Source organism: Engystomops pustulosus, chromosome 3 (assembly GCF_040894005.1).
Source record: "Engystomops pustulosus chromosome 3, aEngPut4.maternal, whole genome shotgun sequence".
NCBI classification, from domain to species: Eukaryota; Metazoa; Chordata; class Amphibia; order Anura; family Leptodactylidae; genus Engystomops; species Engystomops pustulosus.
The window spans coordinates 17,985,147-17,995,844 of record NC_092413.1 but is presented as its reverse complement, the minus strand read 5'-3'; the positions used below and the strand labels follow the sequence as shown (position 1 = coordinate 17,995,844).

Genomic DNA, 10,698 nt, shown 5'->3' with positions numbered 1-10,698 from the left:
GAGTCAGCATGGGTAAATCATTTCAGACTTTGATAGTGTCCTACCCAAGGAAGTGATCTAATGACCTATGGAAGAAACTGCAGATTCCACCTGAACCCTTTGCTACATAGGGCAGGAGCGGAAAGAGTCCACCATCCTAATCAACACTGAAGATGTATGGTATCTGTCTTTAGATCTGCAGAGGACATTTGCAGATAGGATTGTTGGGACCTCCTGGAAAGCATGCCTTCTGGCCTCTTTTAAAGCCAACCTGGTCATCCACATTACAATTATGTAGATGAGCCAGCCAAGAGGCCCACAACTTGGTAAAGGGCTTGACATCTGTGTTAACTAGAGAAATGGGCCTGTAGCTTGGGCAGTAGACAGTGGCTTTCCACCGCTTGGGGATCACTGTAACGTAAGCATCTAAGGCTTGCTGGTCAAAGCCACAAGTGTCTGAAATGGAGTTGTACATTTTGACTAGGAAGGTGGTAAGAGGGTCCAACATGTGTGTTTTTTTTTTTTTTTTTTTTAGAACCGATTGTTGAAGCCGTCCGGCAACGGGCTTTTGCCTAAAGGAAAATCCAGCACCATTCTCAATCTCTGGTTTTGAAAATGGGGATTCCAGCAACTCAGTTTTGTCCGGGGACAAGACAGGGGTACCTGTTTTTTAGCTACGTACTCTTCAAGAAGGGAGAACTTACACTCTACATCCATATCTCCAAACTGGGCTTTGAGATATAGCGATTCATAATATGTATTAAGCCATTCTGCAATATCTACAGGGTCATGTATAGGCTAACCTGTCCCTCCACAAAGCATTGGGTGGATAAAAAGCGGCAAGGATCTGCCACATTTGTTGGCTTATTCATAGCAACGTTTTCAGAAGCAGTCTCTATTTCAAGTTTTTTTTTTTTTTTTTTTGAAGCAAAAGAGATCTCAAGGAATCCTTCACCTCTTCAATTCTTGCCACATTAGAGGATAGATTAAGGACCTTTCTCTAATTTTCCCTGTTGAGCCTAGACCCATGCTTGCTGTTCCCTGTAAAAAAAAATATAAAAAATACCCCTTCAGAGTCTCCCATTGAGGAATATCATCATCAGAATGATTAGCTGTAAAACTGAGCTACTGAAAGCGATCTTTAAGGTTATTGTTAATTCTCCAATTCCAAAACTTTGGGACCTGAATGGGAAAGTTCATAGACAAAAGGAAAAAAATCTAGATGACTATGAGCCTGGTGTAGTGTGGCGTAGAGGACATCAATTGAAATGCTGTATGTGGGGGCTTACTGGATGTTGGATCCAGAGACTGCTCCATCATGAAATTGAAATCCCCCCTCCTACCATGTGAGATTATATAAGACAGGTGATACAACACAGAGGAGCTTTGGTAATACCCCAGGAACTCTTCTGGGTCATTAGCATAATTTTAAAAATTGATTTTTAGAAGGAAAGAGGCCAGTGCCCTTGGTTTATCCTACTTGATTTTGGTGGTTTACAACTTATGGCCTGGGCTGACAGCAAGGTATGATAAGGGTGCAGCATGACAGGTGCCATACGGTTATGGAACTGGGGTTGTTTGTATGTTTTCTGTATATTGCAGGGTATGATACTGTTATATAATCTGCAGTCCAAGGACATGAAAGACCCCGCCATGTAATGTTAAGTAACTGTTTTAATACATCTGAGAAGAGCTGACAGCTGCCTTGCTGGCAATGATGAATTCCTAGAAAGAGATAATTATTTCATGGAAGTAAACACTGCAGAGTCTTCACTGCTGCGGGGCTTTAATGATACAATATTGTATGATGGGGCCTGCCGCCCATCGAGGTGCTCATCCTAATCATACAGCAGGAGCCACTTCTTATTTATATGTAAATCCCCCAAACCTCCGGCAGCATATAATCTGCAGATCCTGCTACATATTCCCACAGGTCATACATTATCAGAATTATTGCTTATAGGGGCGACTTACACTCTATGAGGCAGAGAGTCAAGTTGCTAAAAAGTGCAGCTTTAATTAGATCTGGTTCCTGGAAAGCAGAGGGTCATCCAAAATGACCCGGCGTGAATCACTTCATAGTTTGTGCAGGCAGAGCACTTGTGCCCTGGGCAGCTGTCAATTCCCGAAAACACTAATCCTTGTAATTTAACCCATAAAATACTCCATGGTACTCCTATCAATTTGATATTGCTGGAAAACACTAAGAATTATGTATAGAGGCAACATAATGGAAATAAGCTTTCAACCCTTTACACTATTCTGATCACTAGTCATCTCAATATCTTATCGTGCAGGTAACATCTTTATTTATAGGTAATAGTTTTTCTCCTCCCCCATCTCTGTACAATGACCTCTATATAGATAACACTGACCCATCATTACATCACTACTGACAATAGATGATGTCACAGCTTATCTCCTCCCCCCCCTGTACAATGACCTCTATATAGATAACACTGACCTATCATTACATCACTACTGACAATAGATGATGTCACAGCTTATCTCCTACCCTTCCCTGTACAATGACCTCTATATAGATAACACTGACCCATCATTACATCACTACTGACAATAGATGAAGTCACAGCTTATCTCCTCCCCCTCCCTGTACAATGACCTCTATATAGATAACACTGAGCCATCATTACATCACTACTGACAATAGATGTCACAGCTTATCTCCTCCCCCTCCCTGTACAATGACCTCTATATAGATAACACTGAGCCATCATTACATCACTACTGACAATAGATGTCACAGCTTATCTCCTCCCCCTCCCTGTACAATGACCTCTATATAGATAACACTGACCCATCATTACATCACTACTGACAATAGATGATGTCACAGCTTATCTCCTCCAATTTAATTTTAAACCAGCAACATACAGGACACTTTATAAGCATTCCAGACATATATTTTCTGTTTCCCAGCAATCTGGCGTTTCAAAGAAAATTCCATTTTTATCTTTATGTAAATTAACTTCTTTTTGGCATCCCTGGCGATGCACCTGTTTTCTCCTTCATTCTCCTTGCTTTGCTGTACATCACTGCACAGCTCCACAACTTTACACAAGGATTAAGATTACCCATAAAGCTAAAACATCATAGGGAGAAAAAAATAGGTAACATCCCCCCCCCCCCCCCCCCAATGCACTAGGAACCTAAATTACATAATGATAAAAATAGAATTTCCTCTAAAACTACATATTTCTGGGAAACTGGGTAGGTATGTCTAGAAGTGCCCTACACAATGCTGGTTTTACTTATGGGTTTAATTGGGAGTACAGGCGGTCCCCTACTTAAGGACATCCAACTTACAGGCGCCCCTAGTTAAAGACGGACCTTTCTGCCCCCTGTGACCTCTGGTGACCTCTCTGGATGTTACTATATTCCCAGACTGCAATGATCAGCTGTAAGGTGTCTGTAATGAAGTTCTATTGATAATCCTTGGTCCCATCACATCAAAAAATTTTGAAACTCCAATTGTTGCTGGGACAAAAAAAAAATATGTCTAGAGCTACAATTATAAAATATAGTTTTGACATACATACAAATTCAACATAAGAACAAACCTATGGACCCCATCTTGTACGTAATCCGGGGACTGCCTGTAGTTAGACTCCTTTTAAACTACTACCAGGATGAAGGATTGTATACCAAGCATGATGACATACTGGTGTGTGCCCCTTCTGGAAAGATCTGCTCTTCTTTTAGCTTCTTATTCCCTTGTTTTAACACAGAAGGCTTTCAAAATTTTGCATATGGGCCTGAGGGGCTCCAGGCTCTGGAGTTCAGAGCCCCTGAGGCTCATTTGCATAATGTTTAAGCCTAAAAGAAGAGCAGGTCCTATCACTCACTCACCTGCATGTAAGTGTACTTTATTTACAATCCTGCATCCTGGTGGTAGATTAAAGGAAACCTACTATTTGATGCAGTATGAAGCAAACATACTTTGAGAATGCTGTAGCTACACTGAAGCAGGATCATGTCTTGGTTAATCCCTGTGCTGAGTGGTTTTGCTGATAAAACAGATATAACATTATGATAATTAAGCTCTGTCCCTCCTATGGCTCCTTCAGCGCTTTTCCTAGCAGGAGAGTTTTTCTCTGCAGGAGAGAAGGATGTAATCCCTGAGTTGTGCCTGAAGGCAGAATAATCAATTGCTGCACCATCCCCCAGCTGCTGTGTATGAGTGATCCAGCTCAAGTTGATTAGTCATGCTTGACTAACCTCCATTTGTAATTATAAGCTTTCCCAGCTTTCCCAAGGTCCTGAATGTTATAATTCTTTTTTTAGCAAAACCACTCAGAGATTAAGAAAGATATGATCCTGCATCAGTGTAGCTACAGAATTCGCAATTCAATATGGTGCTATAGTAGCTGAGATGTGTCACCACCCAGTCCTTTAACGCCTCTGAATGCAACTTTACAAAACCATATAGTTGTGATTATCCTAGGAAACCGTGTAGCATAGGGGCCCCCTGAGTAGCCCTTTCATTATAGTGGACGCGCTATTTGTTGTAGTTACTGGGCTTTTTGTGAGTCTCCGATTTTCTGTTCCTTGTTTGCTTTTGTGGTAGAAGTTCACACTCCTCATCGCACAGCGTGTGGCAGCACAATAGATTGGCGGTGGTAATTAGTCTTTACTACACTAGTAATTTCCTTCAATGGATTCCTGCTATTATTTCATTCATTTTTATATTTTCAGACGCGGCTGTCGTGACTTGTCTATGCTGGCAGCGCTCACGTTACAGTCAATGTACAGGATGACGGCTCCTCCGCAGTACAGTGACTCAGATCCTGATTGTCAGGCGCCTTTATTCTATATATGTATGTATATATATGTATGTGTGTGTGTATTTGTGTGTATGTTTATGTATGTATTTGTGTTGTGTGTGTATGTATGTGTATGTATTTGTGTGTGTATGTATGTATTTGTGTGAGTGTGTGTGTGTGTATGTATGTGTATATACACTCACTGGCCACTTTATTAGGTACACCTGTCCAACTGCTCGTTAACACTTAATTTCTAATCAGCCAATCACATGGCGGCAACTCAGTGCATTTAGGCATGTAGACATGGTCAAGACAATCTCCTGCAGTTCAAACCGAGCATCAGTATGGGGAAGAAAGGTGATTTGATGCCTTTGAACGTGGCATGGTTGTTGGTGCCAGAAGGGCTGGTCTGAGTATTTCAGAAACTGCTGATCTACTGGGATTTTCACGCACAACCATCTCTAGGGTTTACAGAGAATGGTCCGAAAAAGAAAAAACATCCAGTGAGCGGCAGTTCTGTGGGCGGAAATGCCTTGTTGATGCCAGAGGTCAGAGGAGAATGGGCAGACTGGTTCGAGCTGATAGAAAGGCAACAGTGACTCAAATCGCCACCCGTTACAACCAAGGTAGGCAGAAGAGCATCTCTGAACGCACAGTACGTCCAACTTTGAGGCAGATGGGCTACAGCAGCAGAAGACCACACCGGGTGCCACTCCTTTCAGCTAAGAACAGGAAACTGAGGCTACAATTTGCACAAGCTCATCGAAATTGGACAGTAGAAGATTGGAAAAACGTTGCCTGGTCTGATGAGTCTCGATTTCTGCTGCGACATTCGGATGGTAGGGTCAGAATTTGGCGTCAACAACATGAAAGCATGGATCCATCCTGCCTTGTATCAGCGGGTCAGGCTGGTGGTGGTGGTGTCATGGTGTGGGGAATATTTTCTTGCCACTCTCTGGGCCCCTTGGTACAACGCCACAGCCTACCTGAGTATTGTTGCTGACCATGTCCATCCCTTTATGAGCACAATGTACCCTGTAACATCTGATGGCTACTTTCAGCAGGATAATGCGCCATGTCATAAAGCTGGAATCATCTCAGACTGGTTTCTTGAACATGACAATGAGGTCACTGGACACAAATGGCCTCCACAGTCACCAGATCTCAATCCAATAGAGCATCTTTGGGATGTGGTGGAACGGGAGATTCGCATCATGGATGTGCAGCCGACAAATCTGCGGCAACTGTGTGATGCCATCATGTCAATATGGACCAAAATCTCTGAGGAGCTTCCAGCACCTTGTTGTATCTATGCCACGAAGAATTGAGGCAGTTCTGAAGGCAAAAGGGGGACCAACCCATTACTAGCATGGTGTACCTAATAAAGTGGCCAGTGAGTGTATGTATGTGTGTGTATGGTAAAGTTTTTGGGAATCTATGAAGAAGCACTTCTACGAGTTTGTGCTGCTGCTTAGATTACTGGATGGTGACATCAGGATTATGTATGTGTATATATATATGTGTGTGTGTATGTATATGTATGTGTGTGTATATATGTATGTATTTATATATGTATATGTATGTATGTGTGTGTGTGTGGTAAGGCTCTTTGGAATCTATGAAGAAGCACTTCTACATGTCTGTGCTGCTGCTTACATTACTGGATGGCGACAGCAGGATTATTGTTCGTTTAATGGGACAAAAGGTTGGTCCATCACCCTCTCACAAAGTATGGACATCTACTTAAAGGTACCTTTACACGGCGTATGTTCGCCCGGGTGCTGGAGTGAAGGTGGGATAGACGCTCCATAGATAAGCAAGTGGCCGGAGCCGTAACATATATAGGACATGTGGCCGCATATCAGTCCCCATTACATTTGTGTGAATGAGTCCTAACCCGGAGCCTTTCATGGTCAAAATATTAGCTCAGTCGATTGCCCTATGTGTAGTACCTGCAAAGTAACACAGAGAGGTGTTATTGTGCCTTGTTGTTACAGATAATTGTGCTGAAGTTAGTTTTAACGTCTTACATGTATCAAATTGAAGTAGTATTAAAGGGTTAGGCCACTTATACCAAGCTTGAACACAATGGGGCATATTTACTTACCCGGTCCGTTCGCGATCCAGCGGCGCATTCTCTGCGGTGGATTCGGGTTCGGCCGGGATTCATTAAGGTAGTTCCTCCGACGTACACCAGGTGTCGCTGCTGCGCTGAAGTTCCCCGGAGGCGCGCTGGAATGCCCTGAGATTCACCGGACAATGCCTAGTGAAGGTAAGTGGAATTTTCGCGACACATTTTTTGTTTTAAATGCGGCGGTTTTTCCGAATCCGTCGGGTTTTCGTTCGGCCACGCCCCCCCCCCGATTTCCGTCACGTGCATGCCGGAGCCGATGCGCCAAAATCCGATCGCGTGTGCCAAAATCCCGGGGCAATACAGGGAAAATCGGCGCAAATCGGAAATATTCGGGTAACACGTGGGGAAAACGCGAATCGGGCCCTTAGTAAATGACCCCCAATGCGTCTTGCCTGTGTTTGGAGACTCAATCCTTAGGCTTCACCCGTGATTACATGTTGAGGTTACATTGCGTTTTCATCGCATTTAACAAACGTGATCACGGATGGAGCTTTTGGATTGAGTCTTCAAACCCAGTCAAAATGCACTGTGTGAACGGGGCCTTAGCAAAAGACCCTAATAGCATCAACCATATTATACTTACCATGTTCAAGTTTGGTGTTCACCTCTGGGAGCCGGAGCAGCAGCAGGACTCAGGACTTCCTGTGACATCTTGCGTCCTGCTGGATTCTGGCAGATGAAGGAGTCTGTGTAGACAGTAATGACTCCCATATCAGTGACCTCTTCCATCCACCTGGAAGCCAGCAGGGGTTACCCTATTAGGATTTTATATTGAAGTTTAGTAAAAGTGTCAAACACCTTTAAGGTACTTGACTGGGTGGTGGAGATTAGCACACCTGTAGCGAGAGTGAGAGATGTAGTGTCTCAAAATTTCCCTTTCGGCTCTTCTACATGAGCTCAAAGGGCGCAGTTACACGTTGCATTTTCATTGTGTTTGAAACGCACTACAACAGCTGAGGCGAGATGATTTGCCTAATTATATCACTGTTAACATTTCCATTTACTAAACGCATCGTAAACACGAGGTCAATGCATGTGTTAACAACACATTAGCGTGTGCATTTTGTTAATGTATTTGTTAACATTTAGTTAACAAACGTAAACAGTAATGTAATTAGGCAAATCACCTCTCATCAGCTGTTTTAATCTGCTTCAAATGCAATGAAAACGCAACGTGTGAACGCACCCAAAGGTTTAGTAATAGAAAAGGGGACATTATTCAGAGGGGGCTACAGAAATTGTATCTTTTTCACAAGAAGCTGTCAACAGGTTTTACTACAGTAACCTCTTCTTACCTCATTTTTACAGGAGATGAGTCAAATTTAGTGGTTGCAGGAGTAGTATAGCGGCAGATGCACTCATCTTCTGTTCTATGGCACCTAGAAACATGCTGGTGTCATATTAAAGATAAAAAAAAGTTGGAAGGAGGAACCAGTAAGGAGGTTGTTTAATTGTTCTGTTTTTCTGGTCTGAGATATGACATTTATGAAAAAAATGTATGTCTTGTACTTATCTATGTTATGTTATTAAAATAAAAAAAAGAGATAAAAAAGTTTTGGTTCTGTGAGCTACAAAACTGTAGATGAAGGCAGATAAATACATAGTTGTAAATGTAAGCTGCAGATTACCATTCAGTTCATGGCTTTGTTTACTGTCTGTATGTCCAGTTCTGTAGCTCATGAAGTCATAATCCTGATGTGATCTGAAAGATTAAATTCTTCTGTATACTTTAACACAAAAAGCAAGTTTCCAGGTGCTATACAGCAGAATATAGGAGCTTATGAAGTTATACTTTTCCTGCAACCACTAAACTTGACTCATCTCATGTGAAAATGGGATGAGAAGAGTCATATTTGCCTGACGACGGAGGAGATTTTTTTTTTTATAGCTAAACAGGTGAGCTTTCACATAAAAGAGTGAATTCTAGAAAGGACACTTACCGGTAATCCCCTACCTGAGCGGACTTGTACTTTTTTTGTGCTGTAAAACCCTATGACAGGTTCCCTTTAAATGGGATGTATTAAGATGAGCTGTGTGCGACACAACTTTCATGATTCTTTTTTTAATCAAAAAGTTAGGTGTTATGGTAATAGACTTTTAGAATAAACTCAGATCCTCCCCTATGCCAGCATCCATCCAATAGTAGGGCAGAGACTGTATCATAAACCTCTGTATTACACAGCTGCTATACACAATCCACTCTCCCCCTGCTCCAGACGACTGTGACTTCAATGATCTGCGCTCACATAATTACCTCTCCCGTCCTCCTCTGCCCTGACACAGAAACAAGTCATTTTATTTTCTAGTTTACCAAGTGGAAGGGAGATTAATTCAATCTGTCATCTTGTTTTTGACAGGTCAGTGGCGCACTTATTCACGTCTCCAGATCACAGATGGGACTAAGCAAAAGCATCATCTCAGGTCCTTACCCGACGTAGGGTTTCATCACATTTCGGCAATTCGTGCAGCAGTAATTTATTTCTATTACATAACCAGATGATTTATGACCAGTGTAAGGGATACATGATCATTTATATAAGGAGGTCACAAATACAATGTATCATTGTTCTGACAGTTCCAAAGCTACTACATGTACACAACGGGTAAAATAAGTATTGAACAGGACACATTTTCTTAGTAAATATATTTCTAAAGTTGTTATTGACATGAAATTCTCAACAGATGTTGTTAACAACCCGTCTAATCCACACTGGCAAATAAATCAAACCATAGAAGTCCATAGATAAAGTTATGTGTAAAGATACGGGGAAAAAGAATTGACAACATGAAGGGGCAGGAAGTAAGAGTTCTCCTTATGGCCGCCTTGTAGGTGTTTGGAGACTTATAGCCATTGAGGTTCCACTAGGGGATTCTGGGAAAATATGCAAATAGGTTTTCCAGGATGGCATAAGGAATACCACACCTACTTTAGCTACCTCGTAAAGATGCTCCTATCCAACTCTTCCAAAATCATTGCAAAATGGGTTAAGGCCGGTGATGTAGGCGTGTTTGCTTTATAATTACTGTCAGATTTCAGCTGGTGTCATGACTTTCCATGACTCTATACTCTTCTTTTTCTTCATTTGTTCAGGGAAATTATGCAAATACGTTTTCCAGGATGGGATAAGGGAAAATTGGGGCACATTTACTTAACCTGTCCATGTTGCGATCCCCGATCCGGAATGTCCAGCGATCATGTTCTGTGCCGCGATTTACTACAAGCATTTGTCCGAATCAGTCGGATTGTCCAGCGGCTCACCCCCCCAATTTCTGTCGCATGAAAGCCGGCGTGATTGCGCCAAAATTAGATCGCATGCAACACAATCCCCTTCTAAATACCTGTCCCTGAAAATTTCGAAAATCCCGACGAAAGTGTGTTCAGCGGGACCCTTAGAAAATAAGCCCCATTGCCTCTTTTAGCTATTTTGTAAGGCAGCTTTTTTGACATCAAGCATGACCTTCAGGAAGCCTTATGACATGATGTAGGATTAAAACCAAACCACTATATCTATCTCAAAAGGAACAGATTCCAAACTGTAGCCAGCACTTTTACGACCTGGTTGGGTCTCTTCAATTGGCAATCTCCGTAAGGAGAACTCTTAATTCCTGACCCAAGTCAAAGGCCTCTGACTTAGCCAAACCAGTTCCCTACACTTAACTGAAGAGATCCAACAAAACAGCGCTGTCTACAGTTGGGAATCTGTTCCTTCTGGTATAGATATACTGGTTTGGTTAGAATACTCCATCATGTCATAAGGCTTCCTGAAGGTCATGCTTGATGTCAAGGCAGCTGCCTAACAA

The 10,698-nt window shown here is 42.3% G+C and overlaps 1 long non-coding RNA gene across 1 annotated transcript in view; it reads left to right on the top strand.

Moving 5' to 3' along the window:
• Positions 1–8,630: 8,630 nt before the first annotated feature.
• Positions 8,631–10,698, top strand: part of LOC140120414 (uncharacterized) — a 62,021-nt gene continuing 59,953 nt past the window's right edge. Inside the window, exons 1-2 of the long non-coding RNA XR_011853773.1 lie at positions 8,631–8,793; positions 9,255–9,331. This is a non-coding gene — a long non-coding RNA (uncharacterized lncRNA). The remainder of the gene's footprint in view (positions 8,794–9,254; positions 9,332–10,698) is intronic.